At 37.9% G+C, this 18,834-nt stretch overlaps 1 pseudogene; it reads right to left on the reverse strand.

Moving 5' to 3' along the window:
- Positions 1 to 18,247, reverse strand: part of LOC149243019 (GDT1-like protein 5 pseudogene) — a 90,940-nt pseudogene extending 72,693 nt beyond the window's left edge.
- Between the last annotated feature and the right edge of the window lie 587 nt (positions 18,248 to 18,834).

The raw sequence follows: 18,834 nt of genomic DNA on the forward strand, positions 1-18,834 counted from the left end.
CTATAGTCGTATTTCGACTAGGAGGCGGGAATATTAACATTTTGGGGTTTTTTACATATATACATATTACAAGATTTGGGAAAGAATTATATGGGATTTAAATAATAAAGTTATTTTTTTAATATGAAACTTGAAAAATAAATGCGCACTAAGTATAAAAACAGGTGTATTTTTAGACTTAGGCTAAAAGTGGGAACAGGATTTATACAAGAAAGATGGCCATTGTCCTAAGCAAAACAGGGTTGTACTTAGGCAATGTTTATGTAATGAAATGAGTGGCTTTAGTGATACTAAGCAGATCTTAATATCTCTGGGGGAAATTACTAAATGATTTGGTGAAAGGACATGAAGGGGAGTTAGCCATGCCTCGCTTGAACTGCTCCAAGAGTAATGTCTACCATAGTACTTGTGATAGAGATAAGATTAACACATTTTCTAAGAAAGAAAATCCATCACAAGTCTCATTCTGCAACAGCAATCTATTTATCCAGTCTACTTTGCCTAGCATTTTTTCTTCTTTCTTTGGGTGCACTTGGACTAGCAAACCCCTTTCAATTTTTCTTTTCTTTTGCATGGTAAGCCTGCCTAAGTCTGCACTTATTACATCCAAGGGCTCAGACTAAACAGTTGAGCTCCTTTGCTTCTCTACCTATCTAGTTATCTGCCAAGATTAAATAGTTTGGACAGATTTTTATTCTCTATCTCTAAAACATGAAATTCAAACATGAACTGGCCAAGATTAAGATTTTTGGCCATTCATCAATTGTGGCATGATTTTGACAGGTTGCACACATTGCTTTATTTACAGAAAATGAAATAGTAGTGGCATTTTGGACTTGCACACTTTCCTGGTCTTTTTGTTTGGGGTTCATTTCTTTTCATTTTTTTCTTTTGACCATTTTATTCTTTTTACCCTTTGATTTTTATTTTAGGTTATACCCTCTTTACATTTTTTAATTTTTTTTTATCTTTTGATAATATGGAAACATTTACAGCAAGGAAAGGTATAAACATATTACAAAGCTCAACTAGTCAATCATGAAATATGACACCTATAACTATAGGAGTATAACACTGGCTCCACTTGGGGATGGCTTTCCTTGGTGGAAAGTTAAGAACAACAGGTCAGATGGCCTTGTGGATAACTTTACTGTGCTCTGAAATCTTCCTTTGCTGAATGTACAAAAGGATGTTATAAAATATATACATTTTTCTTGAGCTGACTCAAACAACTGTACATCTGTGCTGAATAGTCTACTTGGATTATCTGATCTTATGTTTTCTACTCCCAAGTCTTCTTCTGCAATCTTTGATAAACTAAATTGAGGCTAAACAAAAATAATAAAGTTACTTCACTGTTTTCAAAATTTTCTGCACTTCCCTCCTCATTCTCTTTGCAGATATGAACAAACTGATCACTCTTTTCAAGCTGTTTGAACCTGAATTTCTTTATATACATGTTAGAATCAGAATTCATCAAAAAACTAGATCAAAGTAGTGTTTCAACATTCGACCATTCACTGGTACTTCTTCTGTTTTTGTACCATCCAGGCTCTTAAGAAAGTAAGTGTTGTTCCCTTGCAATGCCTGGATGATGAATGGTCTTCTCCACAGGAAGTCAAACTTCCCATGCTTTCCTTTGTCTTCTCTTCTGGAATCCCACCTTAGAACTTTGTCTCCAATGTAGAAATATTCTACTTTGGTCCTTTTATCAAATATCTTCTTAAGTTTTTCTTGTAACACTTGGGATCTTTGGTGCACTTCTTCTCTGGTCTGCTGCAAATGGATGGTCTGATTTATTCTTCTTTGAATAGCATTGGGTACCAATTGAGCTTCTTACAACAATTTTGTTATAGGCACTCCTAAGGATGAAGGAAATACAGCCTCCATGCCATAAACTAGCTCATAAGGGCTAGTTCCAATTGATATTTTTGTAGTAAGTATGTCTGCCCATAGTGCATTTGTAAGCTTCTTGTGCCAATTTTTCTTGTTCTCCTCCAACAGTTTCTTAATAATATTGATCAGGCTTTTATTGGAGGACTCAGCTAGACCATTATATTGAGGGTAATAGGTTGTGGAATGGCCTAAAGTGATATGGTATTTGATGCAGAAATTTATTAGTTTCTTGGACTTGAAGGCAGCAACATTGTCAGTTATGATTTTTTCAGGGCAGCCAAACCTAGAAAAGATGTTGGTCTCTAAGAATCCTATGATCACTGTATCATTAACTTGTCTACAAGGAATGGCTTCTATCCATTTGGTAAAATAGTCTGTGGCAGTAAGGATCCATTTATGCTGGCCAGATGAGGGAGGATGGATTTCTCCAATGAAGTCCAAACCCCATTGTTGAAATGGTTTTTCAGTGGAAATTGGTCTCAAGGGTAAGGGCAACAGTTTTCTTTTGCCTTCAAAAATTTGGCATTTGTGGCAAGCAGTGACAAACTTCTTTACATCAGCGAACAAGGTTGGCCAGTAAAATCCAGCCCTTAGGATTTTGTCTGCAGTTGATTTCCAATACAGGTGTCCACCGCAGTCCCCTGCATGAAATTCTTTGAGAACTTTGTCAGCTTCTTCCTTTAATAAACAATTCAATAAAATACCTTCATGATTTTTCCAAAAAAGAACATTATTTACAATACATAATTTTGAAGATTTCATATTTAAAAACCTTTTCCTTGTTCTGGATAACCTTGTAGGAGCCTGCAGGTTTAATAATACATGAATTATATCAGCATACCAAGGTGATTGTAAGAAGGCCTGGTTGATTTGTGGAGTCTCCATCTCCTGTTCGTTATCCAGTTCATTGATATCTATGGCTTGAAAGTTTGTTTCAGTCATGAGTTTGGCTAATCCCTGTCCTTTTATCAGCTTTGTAGGTTTTATTTCAATGTCATACTCCAATATCTTAGCTATCCATTTACCTCGTTTGCCTTCAATTCCATCTTGAGTCAGGATATCTTTAACAACAGCATTTGACACATAAGCTACTACAAGTGAGTACAGTGTATAGAGTCTGTAGTCTTGAATGGCTTTCACAAGTGCAAAGGCATGTTTTTCCATGATTTTGTAATTTAAAGTTGCATCTCTAAGTGCTTTACTAAAAAAGGCTATGGGTTTTTCACATCCTTGATCATTTTTTAGAAGTAAAACAACTGCTATTGTGTGTTCTGATGCAAATGAGAAAATTATGAAGTCTTTATCGAACTTTGGACTTGTAAGGACTGGGGTTCTTGTTAAAGCCATTTTGATTTCTTCAAATGCTTGTTTGGATTATGTTGTCCATTTGACCTTTGAATCCTTTTTTAACATGTTGTTCAACAGTCTGATTAATTCAGCCAAATTAGATATGAATCTTCTCAAAAAGTTAATCTTCCCTAAGAAAGCTTTAAGTTCTTTGACATTTCTGGGGTGGGTTATTTGCAAAATAGTTTCTATCCTAGCAAGATCAATTCTGATGCCATCTTTGGAGATGATATGGCCTAAGAGTTTTCCTTCTTCTAGAACAAATAGAGATTTTTTAGGATTCAGTGAAATACCATATTTTCTGCATGTTAGGAACACTTGTCTCAAATGATCTAAATGTTGTTGATTTGATTTGGAAAACACAGTGAGGTCATCTAGATATACAACAAGAAAATCGTGAATTTATTTTGCAAAAGCTATGTCCATTGCTCGTTGAAAGGTTGCCCCTGCGTTCTTGAGTCCGAATGGCATTTTAACATATTTGAATGTACCCCAAGGTGTTGCAAATGCAGTTTTTTCTTGGTCATCAGGATGAACTAGAATCTGATTAAAACTTGAAAACCCATCCAGAAGTGAAATCTTGGAAGCACCTACTAGTCTTTGTAAAATATGATCCATTTTAGGTAAAGGGTAGTTGTCCTTCAAAGAAACCTTGTTTACATTTCTTAAGTCAACACATAATCTGATTTCCCCTGTTTTCTTCCTGGTAGGCACTAAATTAGACACCCATTCTGAAAATCTGATTGGAGCAATTATCCCTGCATCATGCATTCGTCTGATTTCTTTTTCAATTAAAGGAAGCAGTACAGGGTTGATTCTTCTGAGCTTTTGTTTGAATGGTTTTTTATTTTCCTTGAGGGGTATTGTATGCTGAATTACAGAGGTGTCATAAGATTTCAGGTCTTCATAGCTCTAGGCAAAAACATCTTGGAATTCTTTGATCAGTTCAACATACTTCAACTTTTGATCAGGGGGCAAAGATTTGGACAGTTTTATCATTTTTGGATTCTCTTCAGTTCCTATGTTGTAGTCTTCAATGTCTGCTTTTGGAGGTTCCATCTGAGGTTTCTTTGGAATGTCATTAAAATCAAAAAGGTCCTCCAAAGGAGTCAATCCTCTGGGCAAATGAATGACTTCAGATTCTTCTTCAATAATCTCATCAACATCTGTTTCTTTTAGAACCTATATTTCCTCTTTGGTGAATTTTGTTGGATGAAGCATTTGACTTGCATTTTCTGTTGAAATGTTTGTTTGTATCTGATTTGCTGGATCAAACTCACTAACTGTATCTACATCTATGTTAGCGCTGGAAAATTCTTCTTCTAGGGTTAAAAAATTGTTTATCTGTTTATCATTGTCAAACACTTGCCAGTTTTTCACATTATTAGGTATGGCTGGCATCTGTCTAATTTCTGTTGTGAATTGATGATTTTGTTTAAATGGCAATTTACAAGTACTAGCAAACATTGCTAGGCTATGAGCTTGCAAGTTATTTTTTCTTGGAATTTTGGCAAGCTGAATTTCCAAAAATGTGTTTACGATCTCTATGGTTGTTGTTCTATATTTTCTCAATCTGGGATCATTTGTCAAGAACTTCCCTTTTATCTATTGAATGATTAAATCAGAATCTCCTAGGACTGACACTCTAGTTGCTCCCAATTTCTTCAGCAGTTTAAGACCTAGTAACAGAGCTTCATATTCAGCCATATTATTAGTGCATCTAAATTTTAATCTGTAGGCATGGCCTTCAGCATGACTGTTCTCAAGATTATGCACCCAAACTCCTGCCCCAGCTCCTAGTTTGTTCACAGAACCATCAAATTCTAAGTACCAAAGGATTTGTTGTTTACAGTTAGTATCTGGATTTGCAGGGATCTTTCCAGCAAGGAGATATGGTTTTTCAGACTGTTTTGGTTTATCCAACGTTTCATGATTTTCAAAGATCTCTTGGATTCGGGCACTAGACTTTTCATTTGCTGTTTCTTCTGTTTTATCTGCCAGAACTTTTATTTCATGTGGGGGATCAATTTCAACATTGTAAAGGATAAAAGAATCCATGTTTGAATGTACTGAGTAGATAGGGAAATTTTGAGGTTTCTCTTGACTACTTACTACATAATTCATTAAGGTTTCTCTGTACAGTCTCTTGGGTTGACCAAACACTGAAATAGTAGCATAAGACATGTCTAACTGTAGAGATCCTTGAAGCTTTGCACCCCAAGATCTAGACAATAGCATACCATATTTTGGAGGAATATCTGCTACTACTATGTCCATTAAGATGGTTTTGGCAGGATATTGGACAAGTGACACACACAAATCTTTGATTAAACCCAAACATTTGACCTGACTTGAATCAAAAGAGAAAAGGTCTTTATATGGCCTGGTGATGTCAAGGTCAAGTTTTTCCATTACAGATTTAGGCATTAAGTTATGGGAAGCACCAGAATCGAACATGGCGTTATGGAGTATTTTATCATGAATGTTTAAAGCCACATAAAAAGGAGGAACTTGTCCCTCTGCTGTTTTTCCATTTACTTCAGGGCCAAATATCAATTCAAGCTGGTCATAAAAAACATTTATTAAATCTTTTGAATCCTCGTTCACAGAAATTTTGAGTGATCTGTTGATTTGAATTCTGTAGACATCATGTTTAGCTAATTCTGATAATGGAATAGCTATCTTTAGTTTGCCTAGTTCTGTCTCAAGATTGAAAGGTTTTTCAGTCTGAGTTTTTGTATTTCGAACAGCTGAATTTTCTGCGTTTTTCTCTTCTTCAGGTGTGGGATTATGTGCTGAAATTTTTTCCAAATCATGTTCTAGAGGCTTTTCTTCTTTTTCTTTTGAAGGAACATCAGTGGAAGGTTGTCTGTTAGGTGGATGGTTGTCTGACACATCTTCAATAATTAGATTAGTTGGGTTAGGGTCTGTTTTGGACAGAATATGTACAGGGAGGTTACTAATCTTACCTTTGTTAGGTTGTTTGGTATCTTTCTGTTTGCTGATTTCAAGGACATATATTCTTCTGCTCCTTAGATTTTATTGTTTGTGGACTTCATAAATGGTTGTATCATATCCCTCCCTAAAGTCAAATGATTCACCTAATTGAGTTTGGAATTGTTCAAGAAGGTTAGCTTCTTGATCCTCTTAGGTCAAGAAAACTTGTTGTTCATTGTTGAGTCCCATCAGATTAATTTGAGTGTCTTCTTCGGGTTCATCAGAAGTTGAGGCTTCCGCATAATTTTCTTTAAATGTAGGTCTAATATTTTGTTCAGGGCCTGTCTTTCCAGTGTTAGGAATTTGATTCTTCTTTAAATTTGGATTTCTCCTAGTGTTACTTGGTTGACCATCCCAAGGGGATTTTCTCTCAATTGTATCTACTCTATCTCCAAGTCTATCCATTCCTTTAATGATAACATCTAATTTTTGTTCTAAGGCAGAAGGTTCTTTTTTGAAAGATATCCTTCTTTCAGCTCTGGCTCTAGACCGTTTAGATATCAGATTGGCCTCAACACTGACAACTATGCTCTGCATCTCTTCTAAGTTTCGGGGAGCTCTTTCCCTAAGTTGGTATGCCATATCAGAATCAAATGCATCAGGGAATTTGATCAAGGCTAAATCTAGAGGAGGTCTGAGATTCTGAGGAATAGAATTGTAAACATTGTTGAATCTGGTACAGTAATCTTGGATAGTTTCTTGTGTGCCTCTTCTTAGGTTCTCATATTCTGATAAAATGTGGAGAGGATCTTTTTTCTTTTCCCATCTGTTCAAGAAATTCTGATAAAGAGCTTGCGGGTCATTGATACTGTTTGTAAGGAGGGCTCTAAGCTAGGTTCTAACATCTCCAGTTAAGCTTTGAACAAATACTTTCATTCTGACATCATCATCATCAATCTCATAGTTTTCAAAATAGTCAGTCATTTTCTTGGTACGTTGTTGAGCTGTGTAAGTGTCAGTATCGTTAAAATAAGAGATTTTTCTTTGATAATCTTGAGGCATAGCCCCTGGATTTGCAGGTAAGTTTAGGGGAGTATATCGGTTTTCCATGATTGCAGAGATAAATGTGACAACTGGAAGAGTAGGGATAACAATGGGAATGAGAGTTGCAGATGGAGGAGTGGAAAAGGTAGCTTGAGGAGCTGATGGGGAACTTGGAGAAGCTGTAGCAATGACAGAAAGGTTTGGTGTTTTTCCAGAGGTAAGCTCAGATTGAATGGGGTTCTGCAAATGTTTGTCAAGGTGTGAACTAGCAGAATTTTCTTAGCTCTCTTGTCTTCTAAGGATCTTGGGAATTAGATTAGGATTTTCAAACACAGGTGGGGGATTAGGATCAGGATTTGATCTGGTGTAATGAATCTTTTCTGAAGCCAGTTTCTAGGTATGTTTTTGGTTTTTTCTTGGAATAGTTTTTTGACAATACAACTTTAAACAATCTCTTCTAGGAAGTTTTAGATGTGGGAGTTTTGAACTTTCCTAAAGATTTATTTGAAAAGAGGAACTGATCAAATATTTGAAACCAACTGTTCAAAACATAAACTAGACTGGAGATAGACTGAAGCAGCATTTATTTACTTCTGCAATTGCAAAGCAAAAGCAGTTTCAAAGGCTACCTGGCTAACTTCAGGCTCCATCTATAGCTCATGAATAAACAACAGTAACAAACAATTATTCAAATCCCCAGTGGAGTCGCCAATGATTTTATCACTCAGGTTGTTCCCAAAAGTTGTAAGAAAGGGAATACGGCTAAGGTAACCACAAACCAATCTTTTAGATACAGATTCTAGCCAATCGACATCCAGAGAGGGCTCTCTCTTTATGATTTAGCTTTGTTTTTAGAAGATATTAGGCTAGTTATGAAGTACAACGGTTCTGTTTGAGTTTGGGTGGTGAGTTTCAATAGAACAGAGGGGTAAAATTGAAGAGTTCAGTCTATTAGGCATGATGGAGTCAAAGCAGCATGGCTTTCTGGATTTGGTTTCTTAACAGAGGATGGCATCACAGAGCAAGGTAGTCAAACATGGAACAAATTAAAGGCTGGAATCATATGGAATGGACTCAAATGGGTGAAGGGCAGTTAAGAATCCTTCATCATATTGAAAAGACGGGAAGTGAATGATTACTGATAAGGTGCAGTTAAGAATTCCTTAGCAAATACTCAACATGAGAGAATCAGGGGAAACAGGAGCAATTAAGTATTCACTGTTTATACTAATTCTTGAAGAAAACACAGAGAATAATAAAGACTGAAAACAGAGTGCAATTAAGCAAATTCTGAATTAATCTTTCTCTTTATCATTCAGATCATGAAACATAGATGACATAGTAAACATGAAAACTATAAAAACACAAGTTATAAGGGACTTATTGATCTGGAGGTTGATTCAAGAATTCTGTGACAGGTCCTCTGCATCAATTCTTCATCCAGTAGGCCAGACAACAAATTGTTTCCAACAGCTCTTTATTCCAAAAGTTCAGTATTACAACAACGTCTAGAAAATATTCATAGACCCATCCTCTTCAAAACTCTGATGAAAAGGAGATTTATACAACAAAAATATGTACAACAGATATCTCATAAAAGCTCTGAGATAATATCTAAGTTTAACCTAAAGTAATTTACAAGCAAAGTAGAAACAACTAACTTATGATGTGCTGGAAGCAGGCTTTTAGGGTTCGGCTTGCAGTTGTCCTGTAGTAGCTCTGTACCGACTATTTGTCTTAACTGCTCTTAACTTCTGATCTGCTTTTCTTTGTCAGCTCTAATACTCTTTGATTTTGACTTGACTTGCCTTTAGTTCCACACTGATACTCTTTAAAGCTTGACCTGATACTCTTTGACTTCTGCTCACCGCTGTCCGGCAAAACAGAACTGCTGACGTGCCTTCACTGCCTCTACTTTGGCCATTCATGTTCCTGAAGATCCACTGGCTGGGGTAACAAATATCCCTATAAATCTCTTTATTTCTTTTTCCGCGGGCTAGGAAGTCCTTCGGCGCTGGCTCAAACTGTATTTAAAAGGAAGAAGACTGTACAATGGCAACTTTGGTTGAGGCCGCGAGCTTGTTGCTGGAGCCTTACTGGTTGGGAGGTGGTCAAGAACCTGAAACTATGTCGGTCCCTTTTACGCCCGGAGCGTTGTTTTGCAGCAAAAAGATAACAAAAATTACCCTTTTACCCTTTATTGAACAAAAATGATTTTTGGCGGGAAATTTTGGTTCGAAGGATGGATGACATCAGCAGGGGGTATGGGACAGATGACGTGGCTGGTGACAAGGCAGTACAAATGGTGACATGGTGGGTGATGTTAGTGAGCGGTGATGTGGCAAGATGACGTCAGTGAGGGTCAGCGAGAGGGTGGTAAGTTGTTTTGCCCACACCGCTTTTGGGCTTGGGCGGTTTCGGGCGGAGGGGCAGCGAACACGGCGGGAGGGCAATGCGTGTCCACGGTATAGGCGTAATACTGCCGGTTCCACGGAAGGTAAAAGTTGGGGGGGGGTCGCGAAATAGATCTCAGCTGTTGGATGGTGAGGTCCAGATCAGACGGATGGCGCTTCGCGGAGATGACAAACAGTTAATGCGTGGGGGATGCATTTAAACAGTGTTTTATAATGGCATCAAGTGCAATGTTATTGGTTCGGGGTTTGGTTAAGTTATTAATTAACCAGAGGTTAATTAATCCTTGAGCGCGGTGGGAAGGGTTCTCAATGAATTTCGAATAAATTTTTCAATCCTTGTTAAAAATAATACTATAGTCATATTTCGACTAGGGGGCGGGAATATTAACATTTTGGTGTTTTGTACATATATATACATATTACGGGATTTGGGAAAGAATTATATGGGATTTAAATAATAAAGTTATTTTGTTAATATGAAACTTGAAAAATAAATGCACACTAAGTATAAAAACATGTGTATTTTTAGACTTAGGCTAAAAGTGGGAATAGGGTTTATACAAGAAATATGGCCATTGTCCTAAGAAAAACAGGGTTGTACTTAGGCAATGTTTATGTAATGAAATGAGTGGCTTTAGTGATATTAAGAAGATCTTAATATCTCTGGGGGAAATTAGTAAATGATTTGGTGAAAGGACATGAAGGGGAGTTAGTCATGCCTCGCTTGAACTGCTCCAAGAGTAATGTCTGCCATAGTACTTGTGATAGAGATAAGATTAACACATTTTCTAAGAAACATAATCCATCACAAGTCTCATTTTGTAACAACAATCTACTTACCCAGCCTACTTTGCCTAGCATTTTTTCTTCTTTCTTTGGGTGCACTTGGACTGGCAAACCCCTTTCAATTTTTCTTTTCTTTTGCATGGTAAGCCTACCTAAGTATGCACTTATTACATCCAATGGCTCAAACTAAACAATTGAGCTCCTTTGCTTCTCTACCTATCTAATTATCTGCCAAGATTAAACAGTTTGGACAGATTTTTATTCTCTATCTCTAAAACATGAAATTCAAACATGAACTGGCCAAGATTAAGCTTTTTGGCCATTCATCAATTGTGGCATGATTTTGACAGGTTGCACACAATGCTTTATTTACAGAAAATGAAATAGTAGTGCCATTTTGGACTTGCACACTTTCCTGGTCTTTTTGTTTGGGGTTCATTTCTTTTCATTTTTTTTTCTTTTGACCATTTTATTCATTTTACCTTCGATTTTTCTTTTAGGGTATACCCTCTTTACTTTTTTTAATTTTTTGATAATATGGAAACTTTACAGCAAATAAATGTATGAACATATTACAAAGCTCAACCAGTCAATCATGAAATATGACACCTATAACTATAGGAGTATAACAGGAGGATGGAGGATATCGGAGGTCGACGATCAGAGCTTTGGCAATATTAGAGATGTATGGGTTATCGCAGTATCTACGATGTCACATATCAGAGGATGAGCGAGAACTAATATTGGAGATTGACAGATGAAGGATATTAGAGATCGGAGCGAGAAGGGATATCAGAGGTCGATGAATGGATGATATCGGAGATTGGTGATCTGGGATTGGAAATCAGTGACATGAGCATCATATTGAAAACGTCGATATTTGAATCTTTGATAACGCTATGTGGAAATCCTGTGGGGTTGGGCTTTTGTTATTATATTCGCAAATGAGTGCTTTTATCACTTTTAGGCTTAAACATTTGAAAACTCAATCGGGGAATGGTTTAATCACAATTTTTCTTAAGAGGACATGTTACCATATTTGAAATACCCCAATAAAGTTTTTTCGATAAGGGATTTTAAATAAAAGCCAATGTTTGTGAATATGTGTAATGGACCTAAGCTCCGATATAAAAGTTCCAATCAGGCAGATTTATCATTTTAGTCAAGCTTTTGGAAAAATGAAACTAATATTATCTTATTTTGTTGAAACTTAAAGGATTTTATCCTAAATTAAAAAGGGTTCCCCATATTTTATTAGTTCTACTATTAACCATAACAATTGATGATATACTGGTTGAAACAATTATCTCTCTTAAAAATAAATGAAGCTTTAAACAGTTAAATAAGAAGACTTAGAAAGGTAAAAATCTTGAAGTTTTGATTAATAAAATTTAATCTGAATAAAATAACTCATCATCTTGTGAATTATCTCATAACCTATTTATTGATGAAAATATTTATTACCCTTGTTGGTCATTTAATCAATTATAAAGATAAAGTTAAGAACTATAGAAGCTTAGCTTTTAAGATAGACCTATTTGTCATTAGTAGAGCCACTACTGCCAGCAAGCGTCCATAGCCTCAACAGGGTTACCATTTAACCACAGATATACCAGTATCCCATCCACTTATAGTAATATTCTTAGAGGTATTTAATCTTTTCTTTTAAAATTTTGTTTTAAAGTTTGCTTGAAAGCCATTGTCCTGGCTTGGTAACCAGATTATGACAATGCCATTCACAAGTTATAATGATATTGAACAATTCAGCTCGTGATGAGACCTCTTATCTTATGATTATATAATCGTAAGTCATTATCCTGGTTTGGTGGCCAGTATTGATAATGTCAGTATCATTGGTTTCCCATGATCATGGTAAGTCGGCTCATGATGAGACCTCTTATCTTTCAAGTTTTATATATTTTTGAATTACACTCTACAAATGATCTGAACTTAAACAGGAACGCAACAAATTACAAAGATAACCATAAACACATATATGCAGCGGAAATAATACTTCATTTCATTAATGTAAAATACTGAAATATGCTTACAAACAGTAATGGAAATAAACCAGCTAGGGCGATGATAGCTTATCTCTGAGAAGAGATGTGTGGTGGCTACATGCCTCTGAACTGTGTTACAGTGAGGCTCGAAAGCCTATTTATTGTTGAGAAACAATGGAAAACCCTTAACATTCCAAAACCTAACCCTAGAAGATGAAACGCCAAATTGTGGGCCCCGTTTGGGTAAATTGGTACATCAACTTCTCAGGGCTGTAACTTTGGCATATGATCTCCGTTTGACGCGTACAATAGCTCGTTAGAAAGATCTATCCGAGCACTACCACTTTGGGAGCATGAAACAATGTCGCCCCCAGATTTCCTAAAAAATGTCGTTTAGGGCCTCAAAACGGCTCCGGAAGTTCAGGACCCGAAAAACTGCTAAAAATAGTAAGTTGTGCTACAATTAAGGAAACTGAAAATGCTGAGAGAAACAATGGTGGGGGTCCAGGTGGACTTGGCAGGTGGCCAAAAATATCCACCTAGATCATTCCTCCCCCCTTAGGAAGCAATGGTCCCCATTGCGTTGAATTCCTCCATGAGATGAGGAAACTTTTGCTGAACGTGGTCCCTGGTGAGCCACTTGCCCTGGTGAAGGAGTTGGCCTGCTTTGACAACTCTATACAGTTGGATATTTTGTTGGCGAGTGTTCTTGATCTGTGTGTCCATGATCCAATCAGTTGCAGCTTATTCCATGCAATCTGGATTTAATTTTGTGGGTGTGAGCTGTTTTTCAATGTTGGATGTGTCTAGCAATGGTGGAAAGTATGGCCGAAGGCGGTCCACATTGAACACTGGGTGCAGGCCAAGGAATGGAGGAATGTTGAGCTCAAATGCATTGTCTCCCACAGCCTTAGTAATGGTGTAAGGACCATAGCGGATTGGTCTCAATTTCCGATAGGCTCCAGTAAGGCGTTCCTTTTGCAAATGCAACCAGACTTTATCGCCCACCTGAAACTTGTGTGGCACCCGATGTTGATCATGTCGCTGCTTGTACTTGGCATTTGATTTCTCCAAAATGTCATGGACCTGCTGGCGAATATGTTGGATGTGCTCAATGAAGCTAGTTGCCTTGTCTGTTTCGGACTGGACATGAGCCGAATCTGTGTGAGTAGCTGCAAGTGGCATGGCCACATCAATGGGGCATAGTGGTTGGAATCCCAAGCCCAGCTGAAAAACGCTGTGGCCATTCGAGCTGTGAAGAGCTCGGTTTTAGCTGTGCTGAACATAGGGGAGGCTCTCGTCCCATGTGCGTGGATGCTTTGAGTTGAATATGCACAGAATGTGTACAATCATCCTATTGGCAACCTCTGTCTGGCCATCAGTTTGAGGATGGAACGCTGTGGACTTAGTGAGTTTGGTGTCCAACATTGACCAGAGGCTGGACCAAAATGTACTGAGGAACTGACTATCCCGATCTGAGATGATAGACTATGCGATCCCAAAGTGCACCCACGCTCGTTCAAAGAAGAGTTTAGCAGTGGCCTCTGTTGTGATATTCTTCTTGCAGGCCGCCATAATGGCCATCTTCGAGAACCTATCAACGACCACAAAAACACAGTCATTTCCATGCTTAGTGGAAGGAAGGTCTGACATGTAATCCATGGAGATGGATTCCCAAGGTCGACTAGGGGTAGGCAGCGGGGTATAGAGGCCTTGCTTCTTGATTGTTAGTTTGGCAATGGCATAGGCAGTACATGATCTGATGTACTTCCTGACATCCTATCGAAGATTCAGCCAATAGAAATACTTTTGCAGTACTGCCACCGTTTTCTTGACCCCGAAATGCCCATTAGCCCGACTGTAGTGTGCTTCCCAAATCATCTTGGCACACTCACTTGAAGGAACACAAAGGTGACCCAGGTGGCATAACAGGGCATCCTGGAGGTGAAAATCTGGAACATGTCGACCCTCCAAGAGTGTCTGGTATGTGTGGCCAAATTCTGGGTCGCTTTTGTAGAGAAGTGACCAATCAGAAGCCTCGTGCCCACAAGAGTTGAGCACAGTGGTTAACGCCATGATCGGTGGTCGACTAAGGCAATCTACAACATTATTGGTGCTGCCCTTCTTATACTTGATATTCAAATGGAACTGTTACAGGTATGTAGACCACTTCTGATGGTGATCGTTCTGCAATTTCCCTTACCTCTGTATGAACTGCAGGGGTCAGTGGTCTATGTGGATGACCGTTTCCTTCCCCAAAATGTAATGCTTCCATTTTCGGTAGGCCTGCACAATGGAATACATCTCTTTATCATAAGTGGGATACTTCCTGACTGTGTCTAAAAGTGTTTCACTGTGATCTGCCACTGGATGCCCGTGTTGAGTAAGGACTACCCCAATAGCATCAGAGGCATCTGTCTCGACCTCAAATGGTTGTTGTAAATCTGGTAACGCGAGCACTGGTGCCGTGCAGGGGAGATCTTTCAACTCTATGAATGCCTTCTATTGAGGTTCAGACCAAAAGAATTTGCTTTCGCTCCTCCCTTGGTGACTTGACTCAAGGGCCAAGTGATATGAGAAAACCCCAACAAGAACCTGCAGTAGAAGTTGGCAAGACCTAGAGAGCTGCGGAGCTCTGTTAGAGTGGTTGGAGATGGCCAATCCCGAATGACTTGGATTTGGCTGGATCCACATGCACCCCCTGTTCATCAATAATGTATCCCAGATACTGAACCTGGGTCATGCCAAAAGTGCATTTCTCCAAATTTTCACATAGCTTGTGTTGCTGCAGTGTTTGGAGAACCTGTCGGATGTGGTGGAGGTGCTCTTCCCAACTCTGGCTGAAGATCAGAATGTCATCCAAGTATACCACTACAAATGAGTTGGTGAATGGCCGCAAGATGTCATCCATTAGCCTCATGAAGGTTGCAGGAGCATTCGTCAATCCAAAAGGCATAACCAACCTTTCAAAAAGGCCCTCCTTGGCTTTGAAGGCAGTCTTCTACACATCAGAGGGTTTGATTGGTACCTGGTGATATCCTAACTTCAGATCGATCTTGCTGAAATATTTTGTCCCCTTTAGTTGGTCCAGGAGGTCATCAATTCGCGGGATCGAGTACCTATTACGGACAGTGATCTTGTTCAGCTCTCGATAGTCAATACAGAGTCTCCAAGTCCCATCCTTCTTCTGTACCAACACGATCGGGCTCCCACAAGGCGATGAACTCGGACAGATGTGACCTTTCTGCAGTAGCTCCTAAATCTGCCTCTTGATTTCATCGTTCTCCAGAACGGAGCGCTGATAAATTGGTCCATTGGGTAGCGGCACACCTGGGGTCAGATCGATGGAGTACTTGACCTAACAGTGCAGAGGAACCCCTGCGGGGGAGGTGAAGATGTCCTTGTACTCTTCCACGACCTTGTCCATCTGTAGGTGTCATGCGGAGGAGCCCTGTCTGGAGGCCGTGGCCACCGTCTTCTTCTTTCCTTGAGGGCGTATCATCAAGAAAACAAATTTCCTGGTTTTGGAAATGAGCTTATTGCATTGTTTTGCAGTAATCAAAGAGATGGCAATAGGCGGTGCTACTTCTGGTATCCTGTACAACTTATTTCCCAATGTAATAATAACAACACGGGGCCTTGATTCATACACATCATGTTGCTTCCACAAGTATGGTTGTCCTAATAATACATCACAAACTTCAAGGGGAGCAATGTCACACAATACCTCATTCGTGAAGGGCTTGATGTCGTATGGAAGGTGACACTGTATGAAACACTTACAATTTAATGGATATAAAGATTTCAAAGCTTTGTAATAGATGCAATACTAAACTTCAAAGTTATAATCAGTCTTTCTAAGATCTCTTCTCTAATTATTCAAATTTCATGTAAATGATGAGAGACCCCAATGTGAAGACAAAAGTGTATTGCCTAACATAACTAGGATTAAGACATCGATATATACATGTGATTATTTATATATTTACAAAAGGATAGGTATCCTCAAGAAAATTATTTTTTCAAAACTATCCCATTAATGGGAAGAGCATCCCTCTTTCCCTGTAGATCTTGGAGGATGAAGGTTGATGGGACTAGTTTGTCAACGATATGAAATGGGCCTAGCCATAATCTCTGAAACTTAGTGTGTTTACCTTTTTCTTTGTGAGCTTTGTCCCATTTCAGAATTAGATTGCCAATTTCAAAAAAAAATGTTATTAACTGAACTTGCATCAAAAGAAGATTTAACCAATTGTTGATGATGGGTATGAAGTTGTCTTGCTTTATCCCTTTCTTCCTCTAACTTAAGAATTTGGGACATTACTACTTATAAAGCAGATGAAGGTTTTTCTTCAATGGATTGGACTAGGGCTAATGATGGAATAGCTGGATTATGAGGTAGAATAACTTCTTTTCCATACACTAGTTGGAAAGGAGAAGTGCCTATAGAGACCTTCTGAGTGATTCTATCAGCCCATAAAGCAAAAACTAGAGATTTGTGCCAATTTCTTTGATTTTTGTCAACTGTTCTTTTGATTATTCTGATGAGATTTTTATTAGTAGATTCTGTTAAGTCATTTCCTTAAGGGTAATAATTTTTAGAATAATTAAGTTTAAAACCTCTTTTAAGAGCAAATTCAGTAATGGTATTTCCTGAAAAATAAGATGCATTATCAAAAACAAGGGCATGGGGAAGACCAAACCTAGTAACGATGAATTGATCAATAAATTCAATAATATTTTCAAAATTGGCCACCTTGAGGGGTATTGCTTCCACCCATTTGGTGAAATAGTCTATAGCAGTCAAGATGTATTTATGTTTCTTGGAAGAGTTAGGAACAATCTCACCTATTATGTCTAGTCCCCATTGTTCGAAAGGTTGTTCAATGTTAACTGGCTGTAAAGGTAAGGTTGGTTTCTTCTGTCTTCTTGAAGCAGTCTGGAAGACTTTACATTTTCTGACATAGGCATGAGTGTCCTTGAATAAAGTCGGCCAATAGTATCCAGCATGCAGAATTTTATGAGCAGTGGTGTCTCCACCATAGTGTCACCAGTTGGTCCATCATGTAGCTCCTACAAGACCTTTTCAGCTTCAGACTTTTCTAGACATCTTAGAAAAATAGAATCATAATTCCTTTTAAATAAGACATCATTGACAAGATGATATTGATTAGCTTTAAGTCTAAGAGCTATTTTCTTCTTGTAATTGAGTTCTAATGGAGCATAACCATTTTTCAAGTAAAAAATAAGATCAACATATTGAGATTCAGTGTCGATGGGACATACCTCTGTGATTTGGACATTATTACCTGAATCTTCATCAATTGAACTATCATAAGCTCCAGTAATTAACCTGCAAAAACCTTGACCCCTTACTATTTTAGCTGGTTTGATGTCTAGGTCATATTCTTGTAGGGCAGTAACCCAATTTTCCCTTTTCTCTCCCAATTCTTTCTGGATAAGTAATTGTCTGATAGCAGGGAAAGGAACAATTACTTTTGTACGTGTTTTTAGGAGGAAAGGCCTGAAATGTTTAATGGATTTGAAGACTGCAAAGGCTTGCTTTTCAACCTCTGAATAATTTAGCTCGGCTCCCTGTAAATTGGAACTAAAGAAGGAAATTGAAGCTTCAATTTGTTGCTCATTAGGTTGAGTCAAGACTGCTGCATAAGATTGTTTGGAAGCAAAAGTATAAAGAATGAATTGTTTGGCAAAATTAGGGGTTGATAACAAAGGGGCATCAATGATTGCCTGTTTTATTGACTCAAATTCTTTTCTTTCAATCAACCCCCATTTGAAAATTGACTTCTTCTTTATCATAGCCTGCAAAGGAAGTACAATTTGAGAGAAGTCTGGAACAAATCTTTTAACAAAATTAATCTGTCCAAGGAAGGATTGCATGGATTTTTTGTTGTGTGGTAAGGGGATTTCAGATATCGCCCTGATTCTATCTAGATCTATGTAGATTCCTTTTTTAGAAAATATAAAGCCTAGAAGTTTCCTTCATCAAGAGCAAAAAATGACTTTTTTAGATTTAGGGAGCTTCCAAACTTTCTACATATTTCAAAGATCTGTTTTAAATCATGTAAATTATTACCTCTTTGTTTGGAATAAATGTTAATGTCATCTAGATACACTATAATTTCCTTATTGATCAAACCTCTGAAAGCAATATCCATAGCTCTTTGGAAAGTAACTCCAACATTAATCAGTCTGAAAGGCATTTTTTGATAAGCATAGGTCCCCCACTTAGTCCTGAATGTGGTTTTCAGTCTGTCATCTAGATGTACAAGAATCTAATTGTAACCTAAAAAGACATCTAAGAAAGACATTAATTTAGAACCAACAACAGATTGTAAAATTTTTTCCATTGGGGGCAAAGGAAAGTTATCCTTTTCACAGGCTTT

The sequence above is a fragment of the Pinus tabuliformis genome, chromosome 8 (genome assembly GCF_031772625.1).
Source record: "Pinus tabuliformis cultivar Carrire ecotype Pingquan chromosome 8, CPIR1, whole genome shotgun sequence".
In the NCBI taxonomy this organism is placed as follows: domain Eukaryota; kingdom Viridiplantae; phylum Streptophyta; class Pinopsida; order Pinales; family Pinaceae; genus Pinus; species Pinus tabuliformis.